Raw genomic sequence first — 24388 nt, forward strand, 5'->3', positions numbered from 1 at the left:
TGCTAAATCAGCTGATACTGAAATTGTTTAGATATACAATTTGAATGAACTCCATGGTCTAAGTCAAATTAGCTATGATAACCCATTAGTTTTCAGTGCTGTGCACCTAAGTTGGAGAAACAACTGGTATTCAAGAGGACATATGTCCAGTGTTAAGCATGGAATTACAGAGAACCAGGACAGCTGCCTCGTCCTTCCTGAGTTCTCAAAGCTTTTGTTATTAAAAGTTCTGCATTCCATGACTCATCATGGGAAAGATACAATGATCCAAATTAAATATATATTGGTGTGGTGATTTCTAAATTACTAAAATAGTTTATGACCAGTGTTTGGTTTGTCAAACCCATATTACTGGGAAGACAATCAAAGCTTCAGGTACATTCAGCTACCTGATGGGCCATTTAAACATTTATAGAGGAATTTCATTCAACTGTCATTTTCAATGCATGTTTTCTGGTTTTATAAAAGGTCTCCCATGCAAGAGGGCTGATGTTATAACAATACGTTATTATACCACAGTATTTTTTCACTAGGTAAAGAAAACTTTTTATGGTTTACTGACTGAGAACAATCAACCCCTTCACAATCCAGAACCTGAAGACTGGATCTTCTGGGAACATCAGAGAAAGCCTGCCCTTGCCATCCGCACTGCAGCAAAACTTCAGGACCTTGAACCTCATGTTCATAATCTCACAACTAAGAAGGATCCCTCCACACTCTTGGAACTGTATACCCACTGGAACCCTTTAGGTAAAGTTAACCAGGGAAGTTCCTCCCCAGAAGAAGATGGCATCCTTGATGTGAGCAGCTTTTCCCAAGATCACAGATCACAACTTCTCTACTATCATGAGACTCTTATCTTTAGATATTTTTTCCTTAGTTATGACTCTGTGGACAATAGAAGTGAAAGAGGGGTCTGTTGTGTGCACTCACGGGGTATACTTTTATTTGTAAAGGATTTTGCAGCCAGCCTTATACATGGATAACCTCATACCTTGATAGATGAAACATTAAGGCCCAATGTAGATGAAAAGCTAATGGTACCTGTGTTGCCTCATAATCAGTCAGAAATAGAACATTGGTTCACTCCTCTTAATCCATACCATGAGTTAAAGAGAACATTGCCTGAAGGCCTTCAATCTTCTAGAAGGGTATCATTTGTTAGGCCCCTTTTCCATGGTTTGGAATAAAAGAGGCAATGATTAGAAATGTATCCCTCATGGTAGGCTCTATAGCAGATTCTACTGTAAAGACTATGGTTACACAACAGACTTTAAATTATCTTGTGAAAATTACGCTGAATAACAGAATTGCTCCAGATTATTTAGTGGCTAAATGGAAAAGTATTTGTGCAGCTGCTGGCACTTCAGTGGTCTATGAAAACATACATCAAATATAGATTATAGAGATTCAGTTGTAGGGGATTAAAGAAGAGACTACTTAGTTAAGTGAGTCAATTCTTTATCTAGCTCATTCTTTGATGTATTTAATTTTAGGTGGTTTGGTTTATGTGGACCCTGGGTAAGGAGCACACTCCAAACATTTGGTATGATCCTCCTGATAGTCATAATAGTAGTCTCCCTGGTGTGCTGTATTCCCTCAATACAGCACAAATTTTAAATGTTTGCATGAAGCCATCTCAAGAATGTCAAATGGTCTCTCTTTAACTGGAATGACAAGAGCTGAAAGGAGTAAGTGAACGTGAGGGCACCATAACCTATGAATAACATGCTGAGACCAGAAACCCAAAATTGTGGGTGCCGCTGACGCTCTACGTTTTGATCACACTCTTACCTAAGTAAGAACCTGATCAAAAAGGGGGAATTTTTTAAAGCAAAATTATGGGAGGCCATTGTTTTGAGAGCTTGTTTGGAGGTTCTAGCAGAAGGAAATGTAGGGTGGGACCCCCTACACAGAGTCCCTATTGGGGCACCGCCTAGTGGAGCTGTGACAAGAGGACCACTGTCCTCCAGACCCCAGAATGGTAGATCCACTGATGGCTTGCACTGTGTGCCTGGAAAAGCACAGACATGCAACGCCAGTCCATGAAAGCAGTTGGGAGGGAGACTGTACCCTTCAGAGCCACAGGGGCAAAGCTGCTCAAGACCATGGGAACCCACCTCTTATATTAGGGGGACTTGGATGTGAGACATGGAGTCAAAGGAGATCATTTTGGAGCTTTAAGATTTGACTGCCCTGCTGGATTTCAGACTTGCATGAGGCCTGTAGCCCCTTTGTTTTGGCCAATTTCTCCCAGTTGGAATGGCCATATTTACCCAATGCCTATACCCCCACTGTATTTAAAAAGCAACTAACTTGCTTTTGATTTTACAGGCTCATAGGCAGAAGCCTTGTCTCAGAAGAGATGTTGGACTGTGGACTTTTGAGTTAATGCTGAAATGAGTTAAGACTTCGGGGGATTATTGGGAAGGCATGATTAGTCCTGAAATGTGAGGACATGAGATTTAGGAGGGGTTAGGGGTGGAATGATATGGTTTGGCTATGTTCCCACCCAAATCTCATCTTGAATTCCCATGTATTGCGGGAGGGACCTGCTGGGAGGTAATGGAATCATGGGGGCAGGTCCTTCCTGTGCTATTCTTGTGATAGCGAATAAGTCTCATGAGATCTGACGGTATTATAAGGGGGAGTTTCCCTGCATAAGCTCTCTGTTTGCCTGCTGCCATCCATGTAAAGTGTGACTTGCTCCTCCTTGTCTTCTGCCATGATTGTGAGGCTTACCCAGCCACATGGAACTGTGAGTTCTCCATTAAATGTCTTTCCTTTGTAAATTGCCCAGTCTCGGGTATGTCTTTATCAACAGCATGAAAACGGACTAATACCAAGGCCAAATAAGTACATTTACAATGGTGATAGTGACATCAGTGACTAAAGCTTTGGTCAACCTTTCAAAATTGAAAAGATGATCAAAAGGGGAGAACTGTTAAATTAAGTTTAGCCTAAAGCTGCCTCCTGACATATTTAAGTTCAGCCTAAAGGTTTCTCTGTACATCATAAACTATAACAAGTGGAGGTGTAAACAGACTGTAGCCTACACTTGTGCCAATCACTGAGTTTTGGTCAATCAAATGTAGCCAACTGTTCAAACCATGTTCAAATAAGGTAAATGCTGAGTTGTAACCAATCCAGCTGTTTCCGCCTCTCACTTCTGTTTTCTTTGCATCACTTCCCTTTTTCTGTCCATAAATCTTCTTCCCCCAAGTGACTGTGCAGGAGTCTCTGAGCCTATTCTGGCTTAGGAGGCTGCCCAATTAACAAATCATTCATTGCTCAATTAAACTCTTTTAAATTTAATTCAGCTGAAGTTTTTCTTTTATCAAATGTGATATAAGCCATCTTTTTGTCTTCCACAAAATATCTGATAAGATTGACATTGTTCTCTGAAGCTTTATGAACAGTCTTTGCTTGGCGCAGATGTGATGTAGGCTGAACCCTGTTTTCAAAGCTAGAGAAGATGGCTCCCAAGGACCCATCACACCTGGGCTACAGATAAATGAAATCCAGGTCATCTTTTTCTGCTTGCCTCCCTTCCCCCACCATTATTTATTCTCCTTTTCTTCTACATGCATAGCCTTGTTTTCTAAGCTCGTAACCTTAGTAATTATACTTCTGCTCCAAAATACTTTATTAGGCCCTATAGGGGATCTACATGTGGATATGATAGGGTTCCTCTGGAGTTCACAAGAACCTCATATATCATTTAAATGAAGCAGAGTTGGATATGAGGTTCTACTACGTAAAATAATCCTTAAGGATATCAGCATTTTGGTCATTGCAATACCACCAAATTGGTGTTGGATTATAACTGTGTCCAATCAGTTCCTGATTAACTGTTTTCTAATAAACAGATCACAAGTGAAACCTTTAAAATATAAGTTGGTAAAATCCTAACAATGTGCTCTCTCATCTTACATAGAAACTGCTAATAGATCAGATTGTATATTGCTGGCAGCAATATGAAAGTGAAACTGCCTTTGCAAAATTATGACTGAGACTGTGAAAGAGATCTAACCTAACAGATTCCATCTTGCTTCTTACCTTTAAGCTGTCCTTGTTCCTTCCTGGGTGTAGGCTGAACTAACTTTGGGAGGAGCTTAGTTTATAGTTTAAAACAAAGACGACAACAGCCCTTTTCCAAAACAAACCCCCTTCTTGCCTGGGGACTAGACTGCCTTTGTAGGGCTAACAAATTAGCCACAAGATTAGAAATTATGGTTTAGGAGTCATGCAGCTGAAGACTACAAGATTCTGACCCTCCCTAATCTACTCCCAAGATCAGTGCTTGAGATATTTTGCAGACCCTGCACTTGATGGATCAGCTGGCACCACCCATACATCGATAAACTGGCTCATCTGATCTTGTGGCCCTCAACCAGGAACTGACTCAGTTCAAAAGGACAGCTTCGACCTCCCATGATTTCATCTCCAACGCAACCAATCAGCACTCTCAATTCACTGACCTTCCCCTTCCCACCAAATTATCCTTAAAATCTTTGCTCCCTGAATGCTCCGGGAGACTGATTTGAATAATAATAAAACTCCAGTTTCCCACACAGCCTGTTCTGCATGAATTACTCTTTCTCTATTGCAATTCCCTTGTCTTAATAAATTGGCTCTGTCTAGGCATCGGGCAAGATGAACCCACTGAGTGGTTACAAAATAATGGCCAGAGCAATGCTTTTGGATCATGTTTAAATGCCAATAATTTAAACATGAATTTTGCATGCCTGGAAAATTTAGTAAGGCTTCTTAAACTTTAATGTACATGCAAATAATTTGGAGAACTTGTTAAAATGCTTGTTCTGATTCAGCGGGTCTGGGATACAACCCAAGATTCTGCATTTTTAATAAGCTCTCAGGTGATGCCAATGCTGGAGGTTCATGGACCACACTTTTGAGTAATAAAGGTTTAGTGGATGGTGACTGTTTCCTCTCTTGCATTTTCTGCAGTTATGAAGAAGGGGAAGGGCAGATCCTGCAGGTATGAGTTCCTGAATTGACATTTCCTATCTTTAGAGTCCAGGAAAATTGCATTGCATTTACTTTCTAAATATTTGCTTTTCTGATCCCAAGATTGTTCTTCATGTACCTGTATAGACCACACTTTTGGCAATCCTAGGACTCACACAATGATATTAAAATAAAGTTGTTTATTTGTTTTGGGTGAACCATGATTTTAATATAGCAAACTCAAAGGAGCCAGAAGACATGAGGGTTGACTCACCAGTCATGATGGTGCTATCACACTGTTTATCAGTATGATAAGCCAGACAGCTATTGCAGGAAGCTGTCAGTTCACCAAGTCCAAGTTTGAGAAGGGTATTTTTCACTTGAGATTTAAAGAAGGCAGAAATAACATGCTGGGCCAAAAACTGTGCCAGAAGATGGACTGGAGTAATTTCTTTCAAGAAGCGCAGTGGCCATACTATTTTATAGTTGTTTATTGATTTACCATTACAGAGCACCTTCATCTAAGTTATATCATTTAATCTTCATGAAAACCCTAGGAGGCAGCCTTAAAAAAAAACAGATAAAGAAACAAGGGCCAAGAGATAGTGATTTATTCAAAATCACTTGCTAGACTAGAGCTAGGACTAGAACAGAGGTCATTAGCCTAGTCATCTTCTTATGACAACATTGGTAACTATATTACACGGATGTTTCTGTTATGCCTTCTCAAGCAGGCATCAGTAATTGATCCCAGATTTCCTTTTCACTTGAGCCCTTAGCTTCACAATCCTCCCAACTTTATGCCCCAGAAAGCTAAAAAGCCATTGCCAAAGAAGTGGTCATTGTGTGGGATAAGAAACCTAGTTTCCTCCTGGCAACACTAACTTTTATTATCCACAAGGACTAATTACACAGAGATTCACCTTTCTTGGGTATCTGTACGAGGATAAGCATTCGTTTTTCAGGTTTGGTTAAGGATTATTCATGTGGGGGCAGAGAATGACTCTGGAGGTCCTTTTCAACCCTGGAATTCCAGAAAGTTAACCTCATAGCTTCCCCATGGCGTTGCCCTGATGTTACAGTGAGAAGCTATACAGGCTGAGGCAGGCTGAATTCTAAGATGAGCCCCAAGATTCCTACCCCCGATGTTCACCCCATGTAACATCCTCCTCTTGGATTTGGTTGAGACTTCTGATCTACTTCTGGTCAATAGAATATGGCAAAGGTGAAGGGATTTTTGAAGATATAATCAGGGCCCCAAATCAGTGTGTTTTGAGTTAATCAAAAGGGAGATTATCCTGGATGGAACTGGTTTAATCAGGTACTGGACTCTCTCTTAGGTCAGAGACTCTCTGCTGTTGGCTTTGGAGAAGTACACTGCCATGTTGTGAGAGAAAGGAGAGGACCGCCTGGCAAGGAACTTCAAGTGACCGTTAGAGTTGAGAGTAGCCCCTGGCCACAGCCAGTGAGAAAAGGAGCTCGTCCTATGACCACAAGGAAATGAGTTCTACCTGCAATCTTTGGAAACAAATCTTTCCCAGTTGAGCCCCCCAGATGAAAATGTAGCCTGGCTGACACCTTGCTAGCAGTCTTGGGAGACCCTAAGTAGAGGGCCCAGTTAAGCCATGTCCAGCCTCTTAACCCATAGAAACTGTGGAGTAGTAAAAGTGTGTTGTTTTAAGCTGCTAAATTTGTGGTAACTTTTTATGCAGTGATAGAAAACTAAGTCACATGCCTTTTATTACATCTTGCTTAAATTTTAACCTTGCCTCTGCTTCTCAACTGTGGATCTATTTACCTATTCAAAATATAAGGTGGGCTGAGCACGGTGGCTCATGCCTGTAATCCCAGCACTTTGGGAGGACAAGGTGAGTGGATCACTTGAGGTCAGGAGTTCGAGACCAGCCTGGCCAACATGGTGGAACCCTGTTTCTACTAAAAATACAAAAATTAGCCAGGTGTGATGGTACATGCCTATGATCCCTGTTACTCCAGAGGCTGAGGCAGGAGAATCACTTGAATCTAGGAGGTGGAGGTTGCAGTGAGCTGAAGTCACACCATAGCACTCCAGCCTGGACAATAGAGTGAGAGTCTGTCTCAAAATAATAATAATAATAATAAAGGTAAAGCTCATGTAGACTTAATTTTTTCTGAACTTGACAACAACAGGACCATCAAGGTGGCAGAATCCTTCCCTGGAACAAAGGGAAGACTTCCTGTCACCACATTTCTACATATCCCCACATTTCTGAATGCTATTGTAGCCAAACTGACAGCTGACCATGAACTCAGTACAAAACACAGAACAATCCTTACACATTACCATGATTTTCCAACTTTTACCAAAAACCACTAAGGCAAAAATGCCATTTAATGGTATGCATTCTGGGCAGTCCTGCTTGAAATTCCTATTGGAGTAGCAATTAAACCTGACTTAATATCTTGGTAATTAAAACTAAATTCTAAATTTTCTTTAACAGGACTTCCTAGCACAATGGGGCTGAGGGAATCCATCCATTCACTTAATCATTTAATGTTGACTATGAGGCCATGCACAGTCCCGGGCAGCAGGAATACAGTGGTGATTAAGACAGGATACTTGCCCTTAAGTTGCTACAGGAAAAGACAGGCAGGTAAACTGATAATCAAATACAAATGGATAGGGCTATGTTAGAATCAATACAAATGAAAAGGGCTATGTGAGAATCAGGACACTGGAAGAAAAACTTGTCTCCAAAGATCACTATACTGAAATGCACTGTTTACCTTTGTCTGCTAAGCAGCTGTGAAGGCAGCTGCCTCTTCTTGCTATTACTATTCTTTACATTCCAGATGGTTAGCAGTATCTGCATATCATAGATACTCAATACTGTATTGGAACTAAGACAACATTAATTAAGATCATATCATTTTATATCTCACCTAAAAGAAAAAAAATGCTGCTAATTAAACTTTGGCATACCAGAGTTCCTAAACAGATTCTGGTTTCAGAAACGTTAAAATGTAGAGGGAAATGCTTACCTTAGAATTGATTTATAGTATGTAATCACTGAACTCTCTTACTGAATTTCTAGGGGGAGTATGGAAGGAACAAATAGAGATATCAGAGTGGATACCAGAAATAAAATGTATGCTGTCGGCATGTCATCTAGCAATGCACACTGCTGACTCAAACCAGATTATCAAAAGAGTGACCTCCCAAGTTCTCACTGTAAGACAGACAAAGCCATGTGAGATATCTTTAAACAGCTCTAAATGTTGTAAGGTCCTAAAGCTATGAAAGAATGTAAGATCTCATAAAGTTTAACATTTTTTAGTTATTAGATAGAGAATACATTCACTTACCATCTTAGAATCTCATCTAGTTCAGAGGCCGTTAAAGTTAAACAAATAGCCGAGCACGGTGGCTCATGCCTGTAATCGCAGCACTTTGGGAGGCCAAGGCAGGAGGATCACTTGAGCCTAGGAGTTCAAGATCAGCCTGGGCAACGCAGTGAGACCTCGTCTCTACAAAAAGTCAAAAAATTAGTTGGGTATGGTGGTGCACACCTGTGGTTCCAGCTACTCAGGAGGCTGGGATGAGAAGATGGCTTGGACTGGGGAGGTTGAGGAGGCAGTAAGCCATGATTGTGTCACTGCCCTCCAGCATGGGTGACAGAGCAAGACCTGTCTCAAAAAAAGATTAAAAGATAAAAAAATAGAGTTAAGCAAGCAAATAAAAAGCATCTACTATCAAATTGGGTTACTTTGTGTCACCTAAAAAAATCATATGTTGAAGTCCTAAACCCTTGTACCTCAGAATGGATAAGATCATTGCAGATGTAATTAGTTAAGATGAGGTCATATTGGAGCAAGGTGGGTCCCTACTCCAAAATACCTGTTGTCCTTGTAAAAGGGGAAAATTTAGACAGAGACATGAACAGAGGAAGAACACCACACGAACGTAAAGGCAGAGATCAGGGTGATGCATCTATCAGCCAAGGAATGCCAAAGATGGCCAGCAAAGCAGCAAATCACCAGAAGCTAGGGGAGAGGCATGGAACAGTTTATCTCTCACAGCCCCCAAAAGGAACCAAATTGACTAAGAGCTTGATCTTGGACTTCCAGTCTCCAGAGCTGTGAGACAATACATTTCTGTTGTGTAAGCCACCCAGACTGTGGTATTGGTTATTGCAGCCCTAGCAAATGAATACATCCACATATCTGCAGAGCTAAAGAAAGACCATAAAAAATCACATGGCCAGCCTGGGTGGGTGCTGCAGACTTCTGTGAAAAGGCAGAATCAAGTAGCCTCAGTCAGGAAACCAAAACCCTTTCAATATTTCAGAACCCATCACATAGTATATAAAAAGACAGTCTGACAAGGGAGAAGATCTCATGTCTGACCAAAATTTTTGATCATTAGAAACCTCTAATAATGAGGGTGGTAATTGCCATCCTTAGCAGATAGGCAACCTTAGTTGACCAGGATGGTAGCACTTTTCCCAGTTTTTTCATCCTAGGAAGATGAAGAATTAGGTATACAATGGTATATATAAGAGAATCAAAACCAAGATTAGTATCTTTCTTAATTAGTGGACTTTATTTTTGTTGATTGATTTATTTATTTGAGATGGAGTCTCACTCTGTTGCCCAGGCTGGAGGGCAGTGGCACCATCTTGGTTCACTGCAACTTCCACCTCCTGGTTCAAGCGATTCTCCTGCGTCAGCCTCCCTGTAGCTGGGATTACAGGTACACGCCGCCACGCCCAGCTAATTTTTGTATTTTTAGTACAGACGGGGTTTCATCATGTTGACCAGGCTGATTTGGAACTCCTGACCTCAAGTGATCTGCCTGCCTCAGCCTCCCAAAGTGCTGGGATTACAGGCTTGAGTCACCACACCCAGCTAATATCAGTATGTTTTATATGAAGTAAGAGTCAGTATATATTTGATGTGTGCCAGGTACCCTTTGTCCTCTCATAAAACTTACTACCATCCAAGCTGAAGAGGCACAGGGCTCATGTTGACCCATAAAAGCAGATTGTTACATTTTCAAAAATTTTGCAAGCTGTTATTAAACACTGTTCCAGTCCTTACAACTACACAAAAATCATAGTTAGCATTGTTGAAAACAGCATGGCTGAAGCTGAAAGAGGTTTCAATTTAGGGACTAGAATTCGTACAAGGGTGAGAAATAATTTAATAGCAGATGACATCAGATCAAATGGCAATACTTTTATGGAGAAAAGAGTTAGCAGATTGGGATGCAACTCCATTTGTCAAATCACGGTTGAACGGCAGCCACAGTTGCAGTCACAGATACAAGAGTTTGGCAAAAATCAACAAAGTCATTCTGTGAGATTCAACTGACCACATGGAATTTACAATAAAGGGTATTGTCTAGTTGATTATTACTTGGAAGTTGTGTGCTACATATATTTACTAACATTCCTTTTCTCCCACAGCCAGTTTTTAAACACTTACCCCACTGGGGAGATAGACCATTAACAAATACATGGATAATAAAGAAGGTAAATTCAGGTGGTAGTAAGAGTTGTGAAGGAATTTGAGCAGAGTGACGTGGCGGAGAGTGACTGGTGGGTGGGAAAGTCTTATGACATGGGCCGGGTTGTGAATGGGGAGAGGTAGCCAGCACATGAGGATCAGGGGGGTTGTAGGTAGAAGGAAGAGCAAGCTCAAAAGCCATAAGGGAGGAAAAAATTTGCACGTTACTATCATTGCTGTTGTTAGCAGAATCTGCACTTGAGACCCCAGATCCAAGGATTCCACTCATTCCTTTCTTTCTCAGTCTGTAGCTGAGCAATTGCTCAGGGTCACAATCCATTTGGCCCTGAAAGAAGCACCTGGGGTTCCCGACTTCCTCCACAACGTTTCAGATACTATCAGAGTTCTGTATGGTTTAGATCATAAATGTTCTATATATTCCTTTCTTGTTTCTCTTCTTTGGTGGAATTTGAAGCCATGGAACCTATATTTTTCCATTTTCCTCATTCCTAAACTAACTTTCTTACCAGGTCTAAACTAGATTCCATTGGATGCCTGGGGTCCACCTCCAAATTTTCTACCGTGGTAGAGTTGTGTAACCCAAAAATAAAACTCGAAGCCCTCCAACCCTCTGAATGGACTCCTCCTCTTGGCAAGGACATCCCAAAGTTAACCTGAAAAACGAGTTTTGGAATTACTGACGGAACAGACTCTGATAAGTCTGATAAGAAACATTTATAGGCTCTCTGAAGCCTGCTACCTAGAGGCTTCATCTACATGATAAATCTCTGATGTCCACAACCCCTTATCATAACGAAGACATTGCTTCATTCCTTTCTTTTGATAATTACTCTTTCAACCAATTGCCCAGAAAAGTCTTTAAATCCTCCTGTGACGTGGAAGCAGCCGCCCTACCTCCAGGTGCTTCCAGTTGTCCCACCTTTCTAGACTGAATGAATGTACATTTTACATGGGACGATTGATGCCTTGCCTTATGTCTCCCTAAAATGTATAAAGCCAAGTTGTGGCTCAGCCACCTTGGGCACATCAGGACCTCCTGTGTCAGGAGGTCACAGGAGGCTGTATCATGGGTGCATCCTTAACCTTAGCCAAAAAAATCTAAATTGTTTGAGACCTGTCGCAGATACTTTTGGTTTACAGTTGTGATCCCTCCAAGTGCCTCGTTGCTAGGCTCATTTAATGATGTGGTTGGGGTTAGCAATTCTTTTTTCAGTTTGGGTTTGGAAATTTACAGCTCCTAAAGTCAAACGAAACAGTGTTGGGGCAGGTGTTTTGATTTCATATACCTTCAGTAATTGCACTTACATGGTACTCGTTGGTTCCTGAAATCCAGAGCCTGCCTAGGCTCTGGGGAAATGCTCAAAGGATGTTTCTTTGTCGTGTAACAACAACACAATCAACTCTTAAATGCCATAACTGTAATTCATTCCTTAATGATGGTGCAAATGAGTTAAATCTTTCATATTGTAGACTTTTAACTTTGCAAACATCCTTTAACAAGCCATTACAGGGATATGCTCACTCCAACAGAGAAGTGTTTTGACTGCAGCATGAAATAGCTAATTCATGATTTAAAATATGATGCCTCTCCCTTTTTCCCTTTTAGATAGTTTATAAAAAGGGAAACTTTCTCCTTCGTGTGCTGAGGGGCTGGTTTTCTTCACTGGCTGTTTGCCTTCCAGAGCACTTTCTTCGTGGCCAGCACTTATGAGCAAGCCTGGTGTGTTTAACTTAGCTGGTGAAATGATCAACGATAAACGTCAATTGCTGACATTAGAGCCAGCTGCTTGAAGTGTCAGCGCAGCTGCTTTGTGAGATGAGAACAAGATCTTACCGCTGCTCCTTGTTCCGTGGCGAGGTAACAAGAAAATGCCCATTATGAACCAAGGGGCTCATAACACATTCATTTTTGCTCCCTCTACCACCAGCTCAGATTTCTATAGAGTGAAACCTAAGTTCAGAAATCTGGAAGCAAATGCAAAAAAAAAAAAAAAAAATGTACCCCTGCTTCTGAAACTGTGCTCGGATTTCAGGATCTGCTTTTTCTTTTTTTTGATTATATGACTCACATAGATGTTAAGGAACCACCCGTGAGGGCCCCTGTGCATTTGGATAATTAAGGTTCTTCCTGGGTGAAGAGCAACAGTCCCCTCTTTCTGAATGACTGAAGATTTAAGAGCTCTGCACACCCTGAACAACACTGTCCTGCGGTGAGGCTTTGCTTTCCCTTGTTCTGGTCCTGCTGGACCTAGAGATTGGGTTGTGAAGGTGCTTAGGGTGGAACAAAGGAAAGAACTGAGCAGGCCTGGACAATGTCACCTCACCAAAGCGGGGGCAGAAGGCAGCAGAGGAAAGGTGCTTAGTGCAAGCCTAAGGATCTCGTAAGCCTTTGTAACCTGGGCTCTGACCAGCCTGTTGTTTCTTTCACATCCTGCATTCAAGTATTTGATGCAAATATGATCGCCTCTAGGCAAGAGAATATAAATATTTGCCAAATGTATACTTAAATGGAAAAAAATAGCTGTGTAAGTGAGGACAGCGATGATCTCTTCTTGCCTTCTTCTCTTTGTTCTGCTCCCTCTCCTTTCTTCCTTGGTTTTCGAAGATTTAAAACAAAACAAAACAAAACGAAGAAACCTGTTTTGTCCTGGGAGTGTAGTTTCACCAGCTCCCTGCTGTTCCAGTCTATCCAAGCTGTCAATCAAAGCAAACAACAGAAGTTGGCTAGCATTCAAAGGAAAAGTGTGTTTTATGACACATTTTGACATATGTTGGATGATTTAGTAAGATCATGGTGCCTTGTCTCATTTTTGAAGACTTCCTGAGTTCATTTTTTTTCTTTTTTTCATAACTTTCATTGAACTTTCAATGGCCTATCTTTTTGTATTTTTCTCATGGAGGATGTTTCATTAATAGAGGGACTCTGTCCAGTAAATGAATCTTCAAATGAAAAAATAGGAAAATATTCTTAAAGTGGTTTTTTATTTTTAGAGAAAACAGGTACTAATATAAAATGGATGAAGTGCCTTCCAAGCCCATGGTTTCCAGGCTGTGTGCCAAGGTGCCCTGGGGTGCCACTAGATATTTTAGAATTACAAGAGAAGCACAGTGATACTTGACATCCATTCAGGTACCACACAAACTATTAGCTGAAGGTAGTTGACAGTATCACCATTAGATTGTGCAACATTTCAACATTTCTTTTGGTTATGTCATATTGTGAAGCTGGGTCTACTGTGCCTATTCTGTGGCACTACATGCAGAAACATGAAACAGGAAATGAGGGAGGTGGTGTCCAGTCTAATTCCAAGGCTTGAGAAGTGAGAAAAGAGGCTGGGTGTGGAGGCTTACTCCAGTAATCCTAGCATTTTGGGAGGTTGTGGCAGGAAGGTTGCTTGAACCTAGGAATCTGGGACCAGCCTGGGAAACACAGAGAAACACATTTTCTCTACGAAAATAAAAATAAAAATTAGCTGAGTGTAGTGGTGCATTCTGGTAGTCCCAGCTACTCTGGAGGCTGAGGTGGGAGGATCGCTTGAGCCCAGGAGTTGGAGGCTGCAGTGGGCTATAATCATGTCACTGCACTTCAGCCTGGATAACAGCAAGACCCTGTTTCAAAACAAAACAAATAAATGAGAGAGAGAGAAAGAGAGAGGGAAGAAGAAAGAAGAAGAAGGAGAAGGAGAAGGAGAAGAAGAAGAAGAAGAAGAGAAAGAAGAAGAAGAAGAAGAAGAAGAAGAAGAAGAAGAAGAAGAAGAAGAAGAAGACGACGATGACAGAGAAGAGGAGAAAATAATTTTTATCTGAGGAGTCCAAATCCTTTTAAATTACCAAGCCCAGAGAGACATTAAAATCAGACAGCAATCACATTCTACCCCCTCCTTTGAGCTACATATTCATCTCTTGAAATTACTTGCTATGGCTACAAGTATCTATAAATTAACCTGACAATGTTGCATCAGACAATATAAACCATACCCTATAGCTTAACAACGTATAGCCTATCACTAATCAATGTTATTTCTGTAAACTAATGAGAATTCCTCATAAATAACTTTGTATCAACTCACTCCCTGTTCCCCCTCCTTTTTTTTTTTTTTTTTGCCTTTAAAACCCTGCTTATTAACAAAGGTCAAAGGAAGCTTGTATTCCAGGTTCCGAGTGTCTGAATCTCTGGGGCAGCTGCCCTCACTTTAGCTCAAGTAAACTCTTTAAATTATATTTTGTGCCTCAGCCTCAAAAATTTTCCTGTGTTCCACAGGAAAATGCATCCCACTAATAAGTAACTTTAATTATTTAAGAATGAAATAAAATTGTTTTCTTTGCATTTATATATACAGTTTTTCAGACTAAGTTGTTAGGTCACAAATATTTATCAAGTTGTTTAGACCTAATTAACAAATAGCTCTGGTAGGAATTTCTTTTGGTCTAGGGACAGGGCACTGAAAAATTTACTGAGACTCTAAGAGTGCCACACACAAAAAAAAAGCTGGATAATTTTGGACCAAGTTATCTAAGAAATAAATATGCATAAGAGCATGAGAATAACTGAGGAATATGAAATAAAACTTATATTGGAGATGAATATGCAAGGTACTGGAAATTGAGGGGCAGGTGGCAGCGGGTATAGAAATGCCAGCTGATCCTTGGGGTGGGACTTTTCTGTGGCAGCTTCATGACCCAGGTAGTGATACATGGCTCCCAGGCCACCTCTCACTTTTGTCCCACACTATTGGCAGATGTCACTGGTCCATTTGGACATACTTTCCCACGGAGTTTACGTGCATCTTCAGAATCCTTCTCAACTTAGTGATTCAAGCAACCAGTGACCTATCAGAGGTGACACAGGAGACAAAACCTACTTACTCTTCCTGTTCTAAGTCGGATTCCCAGCCTTACAGTCTCAAAAACTCAAAATTTCTCATTCTGTCCGAACTTCTGTAGCGCCTGTGATCAAGCCTGTACTGGGCACACAGATTCATACTTAAATAATGAAGGGAATCCATTGTAGGAGCCAAATCCCATCTCCAGAATTTGTCCCGAGCCCCTGACCTACCCACTGCCTGCTTTGACAGATACTCTTGGCTTCTCTCCCTCCCACCTCACCCATTCCGTGAAACCTCTTTAGTTGGGATCTGGCGTTCAATCTTCTCCTCTGTGCTCAGTCCCCTTGGTCACCTCTAGACTCACTTTGCTGGTGTTGACCTCAGTAGCCCTCCAGAACACGGCTGTTGGTGTCTATGCCCTGATGTTGCTGGGGTCTCGGGTAGGAGCCCCACCCCTCATTAAGCAATTTCAGGTCCCACTCCTCCCCAAGACACTACTTTAGGGAGGATGGTTTGGATAAGACTTTGAAGTTCTCAAATTTGGGCGAATTCACTCAAACTAATAGAACTTGTTGTGATAGGTTAATGTGCTCTGTTAAGATGGATGGATTTTATTTAGTAGGCAATTGGTGGTTGCTCAGGTCTACCTGGGGAAAGTAACTTGGGTTATATGATTGATAAATTGGAAAGAGAGCATACTTAGGAGAAAGGACCTGATGTTTTAGCTGTCTGCAATCTTAATTACAAGCTCTGAGAATACAGGAATAAAAATCAAGTGTTTTTTCTCTTTTCTCCCTCACCAACAATCAACACAGAAGACTTCTGTGACGTCTGGTCACCAAGTGTGTAAGGATTTCTCCCCACTAACAACAAATCAGTTCTGCAGTGAATGCCAGCTGTGTGTCTTATAATTCAACTCTAACACTGTCTACCTGTAGATACCATCAGAACTCACAGTTGAGGGCTCAGTCCCACAAGACTGTCCTCCACTTCTGATGCCAATCACAAGCTCCAGACTGTTTGACCTGTCCTTCTGACTGACCGGCTTCAAGTTGGGGCTCTTATAATGCCCTCCTTGGATTTGATTAATTGCTAAAGTGGTTCCCAGAACTCAGGGAAACACTTTCCTTAACATTTGTTTGTTTATTATAAAGGACACAGATGAAGAGATGCATGGGGCAAGGCACATGGGAAGATTCACGGAACCTCCAGACTTTCTCTGGGTGTTCCATTCTCCGGAAACCTCCACAAATTCAGCTATCTGGAAGCTCTCTGAACCCAGTCCTTTTGGACTTTTATGGAAGTTTCATTATATAGACATGATTGACTAAAGCCTGGAAGCTGAATGGTGGGACTGAAAGTCTGAACTCTCCAATCCTGCCTTGGTTTTTCTGGTGACCAGCCCCCCTCCTGGAGCTCCCTAGGGGCTGCCAGCCACCAGTCATCTCATTAGCGTAGAAAGATACTTATCGCTTTGAAGATTCTGAAATTTTAGCATTCCTATGCCAGGAAGTGGGGATGAAAATCAAATATATAGTTCACTTTCACAATATCACATGAACCCACCAATAATGGGGCTTCATGGCTGCACCGCAGTCCGATGTCAACCCTAGCTACATGCTAGAGAAATGTAGCCAACACCTCCAGAAAGGACATATCCCTTCTCCATCCTGCACTGGTCAGATTGTGTCTGTGTTGAATTGTTCAGTTTCGAGAGTCAGATTTTAGAACAGATGACGATGTGACAAAGACTCTCTCTTTGATCAAACTTCAGTCATGCTCCCCTGAGCTCCTTTTCTAGTGAAGCTTCAAGTTGAACTTGGCATCCATCCTGACTTTGGCCTGCCTAGCCTAGTTGTAGTAAGAATCACACTAAGTCAGTTTAGCAAGAATCTCTCCACCCTTGATATCTGACCACTCTGGCCTGCCTTCAGCAAGAACCCTACTACCCCGAATGTCTCCTATTTTTACTTTTCTATCCACTCATCCCTCCCTCTGCCCCTTGGCTATAAATCCTCAGCTATCTTTGTTGAGTCTGATCTCTCTCCCCTATTGCAGTTTTGAATAAAGTCTTCCTTACTGTTGGGGCTCACAACACAATACCCCAAAATATGGCACGTTGGAAACCGAGAAGACAGCAGAAGCATAGAGATCACTCTCTGGTCTTCTCTACCTTTCTCCCCTGAGGCCGTAGAAAGAGTTCTCTGATCTACCTCCCCTGAAAATGGGTCATCAGACCTTCATTCCAGAGGCAGATCTGCCTTATAACCAGGCAGAAGATTCAGAACAAACAGGCCTTGCTAAGTTACCGCAAGTTTATTACCATTAGATCTGTCAAACAAACAAACAAAATTTCAACATCTGTAGTTTAAAGATCTCATTGACTTTGATTATCGACTCATAAGTTGAGCAGTATTCCATCTGAAGATGAGCTGAGCAGAGGAGATGGGCTTTATAGGCAAAAAAGGCTGAAGAAAGGAGAAACAAGAAACAAAAACTGGATTGGTCATCATAAAGTTACATTTCTGATAGGCTTAAAACAGAGGGGACTTTCTTATCATGCTGGCTGAAGTAAACTGGGCCCTGTGTAACTGGTTGCTGTGAATCTCCTGTTTTTTGGAAAACTAGCCCAGTTTAAAGTTCAGTTTGGTCACGTGGCACTTACACAAGTGACTCATTCTGGTGTGGTCTGGTCTGTTGGGGTCTAGGGCAGGAACTCAGTCCAAAACAATGGCCTTCCATCAATTTCCTTTAACAGATTGATGAGGTTTTGGTATCTGTCCCTTCCAAATCTCATGTTGAAATGTGATCCTCAATGTTGGAGGTGGGGCCTAGCGGGAGGTGTTTGGGTCATGGGGGCAGATCCCTCATAAACGGCGTGCTGCTGTCGTTATGGCAATGAGTGAGTTCTCACTCAATCAGTTCACGCAAGAGTTGGTTATTTAAGAGCCTGGCACCTCCTCCCCTCTCTTTGGCTCCTTCTCTCACCATGTGACACAACTGCTCTGCCTTTGCCTTCCACCAGGATTGTAAGCTTCCTGAGGACCTCACCAGATGCAGATGCTGGCACCATCCTTCTTATATAGTCTGCAGAAGAAGGCCAAATAAACCTCTTTTCTTTATAAATTACCCAGTCTCAGGTATTCCTTTGTAGTAAGGCAAAATATAACAATACCCAGGTCTTGTTATATACACATCTTGTTATATCTAATCACACTTCTGCATAACCATCCATAAAAATACAGTTTTCCTTGGGTCATTGAGTCTTCATTTCTGAAGGCTCTTGTGTCACCTAAAAACTTTGATGAAATAAATTTGTTATGCTTTTCTCTTGTTAATCCATCTTTCATTATAGGGATGTCAGCCATAAATCTTGCAATGGGTAAGGAAAATATATTACTTTTTCTCTCCTATATTACCATTTTAACAAGTGTCAGAATACCTTTTTCTTTACCAATTGATACACTATAAGGTGTTCTGAAGGAGTGACCAAGAAGTGAAAATTCTTAAAATCACATTACAGTTATGTGCTGCATTGCAACAGTCCAGTCAATGATGGACCACATAAGATTATAATGGAGCTAAAGAATTTCTCTTGCCTAGTGACACTGTAGCCATAATAATGTCATAGCACAACAAATTGCCTTATGTTTAGATACACAAATATGTAATCATTGTGTTACAGCTGTCTACAGTATTCAGTACAGTAACATGCTATGCACAAGGAGAAATAGGCTAAAGCATACAGGTAGCCTAGGAGAAATAGGCTAAAGCATACAGCTATAGACTAAAAATAAAATGCTAAGCCCTTACTAACTGAACGGACACTCTCTTGGCCAAGGCGACCCCAGGAAACCTTAAAATTGAATTGCCAGCCATGATGGGAAGGGAGGTTAGACATGTCTTGTTATAGCCCCTCTCTTTTGCAGTTTAGGCACAATTGACCAGCATTAACGTTAAAATAGAGATCATAAGATGAACAAAACAGTCTCTTTGTGACAATAAGACACCACATGATAAACAGGACCTAAGGCCATACCGGACAAGGTTTAAGTCACACACCCCTTATAGCTCACTCTGTATGAGTTAACAGACTTCCTTCTCTCAACTTAAAACATTCCTTTCTTCTGACTCTGTTTTTAGACAAAGCTTTACTCCTTTAACCAACTGCAAACTAAAGCATCTCTGAATCCATCTATGACCTGTAAGCCCCCGCCTCCCACTTCAAGGTATCTCACTTTTGGGGGGCCAAACCAATGCATGACCCCCTTGTATTCTGATTTTATGACTACCTGTAATTTCTGCTTCCCTAAAATGTATGAAACTGAGTTGTGACCTAGCTGTCTTGGGACCACTTGGTGAAGTCTTCTTGGGTTTGCGCTTTTCCCCAGACCATGGTCATGCATATTGGCTCAGAATAAACCTCTTTAAAATATTTCACAAAGCTTGGGTTTTCTACTAACATAGCCTAAGTGTGTAGTAGGCTATACCATCGAGGCTTGCATTAAGTCCACTCTATTTTTGCACAAGGATGAAACTGCCTAACGACACATTTCTCAGTATGTATGCCCGTCGTTAAGTGATGCATGACTTAGAGTTGAGTTAAAGGTTTAGGGTTTTTTAACCTTCAAACCAATTCTGGAAAATTGAATTACTAATTTCAAAATCACATCAGATTGTTTCAATGTTACTTTTAGGGATAATTAATCACCACAGTTTAATTTTGATTTCTCTAAAACTGTTTAGTTGTTTAAAAAAAAGAGAGAAACAAGGAAAGTGGGTGAATCCCATAGGGTTCCAATTAAATAAGCAGTCAATCTATCATATCAGAGATATAATTTAAAACAGAGCATGGATTATGGTCTGCCTGTATTTTAGTTTCCTGTGCAGTAGAAGGGCTAAGGGCTCAGGAAACTGTCACATCGAGGCGTATCTGAAAGTCTGGTGGTGGAATTTCCTTCAGGAGAGGATCAGTAGGAAAAACCAAGGGGGGCTCTGGGAAAAAGAAGTCAGGTTGAGGGAGGAGAGCTGATGTAGTCAAGCCGGAGGAAAACAGGGACTGTACTGCTTGCCAGGTTTTCTTCATCAGGGACTGTCAAGAGGGACCTGGGGAGACAGGATGGTAAAAACCAAAACAGTTCTATCAGCATCTCTAGAAGCTGTTGGAAGAGAATGGCCACGGTACCTCACTCATTCTTGTTTTCTTCACCCCAAGGAGGCATTCATTTGGGAACTGCCGCCTTGTGTGGCTCAAACTCTAGCCGAGGAACAGATGGTGCGGCGAGAGCGTCTTGCAGCAACTAGACCGAGAAGGAGGACACGCAGATGCCACTTGCTATCATGAGGTCTGTTTCTGCCAATAGAAGAGTGGAGCTTCATGCTGTGACTGAGAAGATGCCTTGGCCGGCAAAGGTGATGCATTGAACTTAGGTGGAATTTGAAAAGAGCTGAGTTTCCTATAATTGGATGGGCGAGCCAGAATGTAGGAAGTATAGCTCTAGGATTATAACTTTGACTATTTTTATGTTCAAACTGGCATTGCCAAGGAAAACATGATTACCTTTGTAAAGATATGGGTAGTGATTTTTAAGAGCCTGAGAACAGATTTATACATCTTCCTAACCCTAAAACTCCCTGTCTAGTGCAATGCCTTGTACCTCACAGGGGCTCGTACAATGTTTGTTGATTTAGAGTAGATTTCAGAAACCATTATACAGTAGTCATTTGTCTTTAAATCCAGTCCAGCAGCAATTAATAATAATCATAGACCACGCATCTAGGCAATTTGTGCTCATGGTCTAATTTAGTACCCCAGGCGACCCTGTTGGATGAGTACAACCTCCTTTGACAAAGTAGAAACAGAGGCTTCCAGGTGGACAGCTTGATAAAGGCAGTGAAAGTCTGGCTGTCCTCTGTACATAGTACTTTTGAATGCAGATATATGTAGATGTTCCATAAACAGCAGACCTCAACTGAAAACGGGAAGCCAAGATTTGGAGCCAGGTCTGTCTGAGCATAAAGTGTATTGTTTCTGTCACTCTTTTCAAAAATAAGGCCTTTCTGAGCTTCCTCTAGTCTGCAGAGTCCTGCATGATTGAAGAAAGAGGGGGAGAGGCTTCTCTGTCTAGAGGCCCACCAAATTGAACTAAACAGACAGCCAAATTCACACACAGAGTACTAGAGGCGTCTGAGGCATAGAGATGGGTGGGAGAGCTCCCTTCATGACTGAGCACCGTCTGTGCACCCGGTGCTCTTCCATGCACTGGAGACTACAGCTGCACAGCTACGCTTTGGGTCCAGAGCCTCAGCCTCTTTATGCCTTTATTTTTGCAGCTGTGATATGTATTTTTAGGATTATTTAATGTATTTCTAGACCCCAGACAAGTCAATCTGATTTTAATGCTTCTAACTTGTGATTTCCTTATAATTTGATGGATCATTGAGGTACCATGAAATAATAAAGAATGTGGATACCTTACGCATAATATATATTTTGTTTATTAATTTATCTTTGTAAAAAATTAGAAAATGCTGAAAAGGCAAAGAAACCATTAAATTCACCTATAATCCTATCACTGGCAATGACCACCATGCCAATGTCTTTTTTATACACACACACACACGCACACACACATACTTACAAAACTAGGATCATTGTCTTATAAATGTGTGTGTGTGTGTGTGTGTGTGTGTGTGTGTGTTTAAATAAAAACAGCTCTTCCCCCCTCACTATAATCTATGTGCATTTTATGAAAACCAGAAAACAGGGCCGGACATGGTGGCTCATGCCTGTAATCCCAGCACTTTGAGAGGCCACGGTGGGCAGATTGCTTGAGCTCAAGAGTTCAAGACCAGCCCAGGCAACATAGCGAAACCCCAGCTCTACGAAAAATACAAAAAATTAGCTGGGCATGGTGGTGCTTGCCTATAGTTCCAGCTACTAGGGAGGCCAAAGTGGGAGGATTGCTTGAGCCCTGCAGGCAGAGGTTGCAGTGAGCCAAGACTGCGTCACTGCACTGCAGCCTAGGCAACAGAGTGAAACTCTATCTCAAAAATAAACAAATAAAAACAAAAACAAAACCCGAAAACACAGAAATGTGTAAAGAAGGTGTTCTTGTTTTGTGGGTGAGTCTAAAAGGACAGTTCTGGAGAACTGCCCTGTTGTGTGGGGTTGAGGGACAGGGAGGGCACACTTGGAAGAGGACGGTTTTCAGGTATGTGAAGCTGTAGACCAGGTTCACGAAGGACTCCCTGCTGCTCAGGGTGTGTGCTTCTTCTTTGCTGTCTCTTTAAACATTGAGATCACCCTCAGACCAGAAAGAGAAACCTGACGGGTGGTCCAGTTAGGAAGCTGCTTATAAATAGAAAAAATGGAAAAGTCTGCTGGGGGAGAAGCAGGTGAGGGACTGACCAGAGGCCACATGATCATCATTGAGACCAAGTGCCCAAGACACTAGCTCAGGGCTGTGTGAAGGAGTAGAATCAGCCCCCACTGTACTCTAATGAGGTCCGTAACCCAGTGGCTCTCAAACTTGAATGTGCATTAAAATTAACCAGAGGGATTGTTAGAACACAGATCGCTGAGTTCCACTCCCAGAGTTTCTGACTCAGTAGGTTGAGGGAAGGCTTGAGAATTTGTTTTCTAAGAAATGTCCAAGTGATGTGGATGCTGCTGGTTCCTGGAACACTTTCAAAACTATTGCTGCAGGCCAAAAAGGTATTAGAGAAAATTCTATGTATGTCTCAGGAGGCTACTGTTCAGGATAGCTTAAAACCCACAGAACGCATTTGGGGGTGGGAGACTGAGAAATAGTAACCTCTTCTCCTGGGGTGCCTCATACCTGGAGGCTGATCTAGGGGAAGACAAAGATTCCACTGGACCTATGTCAGTGCTCCCCCAGATGCCCTTGGGTGACAACCTGAGTGGCTCAGCCCAGCCTCTCATCAAACACTGAGTGGAACTAATAGTTTGGCAGGGCAAGAACTAGGACACCTACGTGTGTGTTTGATGAGAGGCTAGGAATGATGAAATGGTAGGAATGAGCATGTGTAAGACTCGAACTGCTAATAGGGCCCACATTTTGCTTTTTTTTTTTTTTTTTTTTTTTTTGAGGCAGAGTCTCGCTGTATCACCCAGGCTGGAGTGCTGTGGCGCAATCTTGGCTCACTGCAACCTCCACCTCCCGGTTTCAAGTGATTCTCCTGCCTCAGCCTCTCGAATAGCTAGGATTACAGGCGCCTGCCACCATGCCCGCCTAATATTTTTGTATTTTTAGTAGAAACAGGGTTTCACCATGTTGGTTAGGCTGGTCTCAAACTCCTAGCCTCAAGTGATCCACCTGCCTTGACCTCCCAAAGTGCTGGGATTACAGGTGTGAGCCACTGTGCCTGGCTAACTTTGCCTTTTTATCATTGTCTCTATAGAGGCTAAAATAAAAACCCTTTAAGAACAAAACACTTGTGTCCTTAAACAGATCTTTTTTAGAAAGTCAATATAGAATGGTACTTATAAGTGTGTGTGAATGTGCAAGAGTGTGCATGCACACGTGAGAGAGGGTGGTGGAGAGAGAGAGGTGGAGAGGGGGTGGTATCAACATTTTTCTCCCTAACTTTGCACTCAGTTCTGGGAGAAAAATAACTTTCTCAATAACCAGAGAGGCAGGAACCAGAAAGGAGCAGATCATTAAATGATCTGGTCAAGAAAGCAAGGACTGTAAGGTGAGAAGGCCTGACATGGAGAAATGGGGCTGCGAGCCCAAGTGACTTTAAATATTTAAAAAAGACAGATCCTTTGGATTATTTTATTTAGATTTTGGGACAAAAATAGGACAAATAGGTGAAGGTATAGAGATGCTAATTTGGAGTTAATAGAAGTATGTTTTTAGTAATTAGAGCTGTCTGACCATAAAATGGGCGGCACAAAATAATGAATTTTCCTAAACGAACATGTATAAAAATATTCATAATATTATTTACTTGAGTCTTGGCAAAGGATAATTTTCAAAAATGATAAAATTAGGACTGTCATTCAGATAGAAAATGATTATATTTTAAAGACTCTGCTTAGCTCATCATTTACTGAG

This window comes from Mandrillus leucophaeus, unplaced genomic scaffold, assembly GCF_000951045.1.
Source record: "Mandrillus leucophaeus isolate KB7577 unplaced genomic scaffold, Mleu.le_1.0 Scaffold169, whole genome shotgun sequence".
Classification (NCBI taxonomy): Eukaryota; Metazoa; Chordata; class Mammalia; order Primates; family Cercopithecidae; genus Mandrillus; species Mandrillus leucophaeus.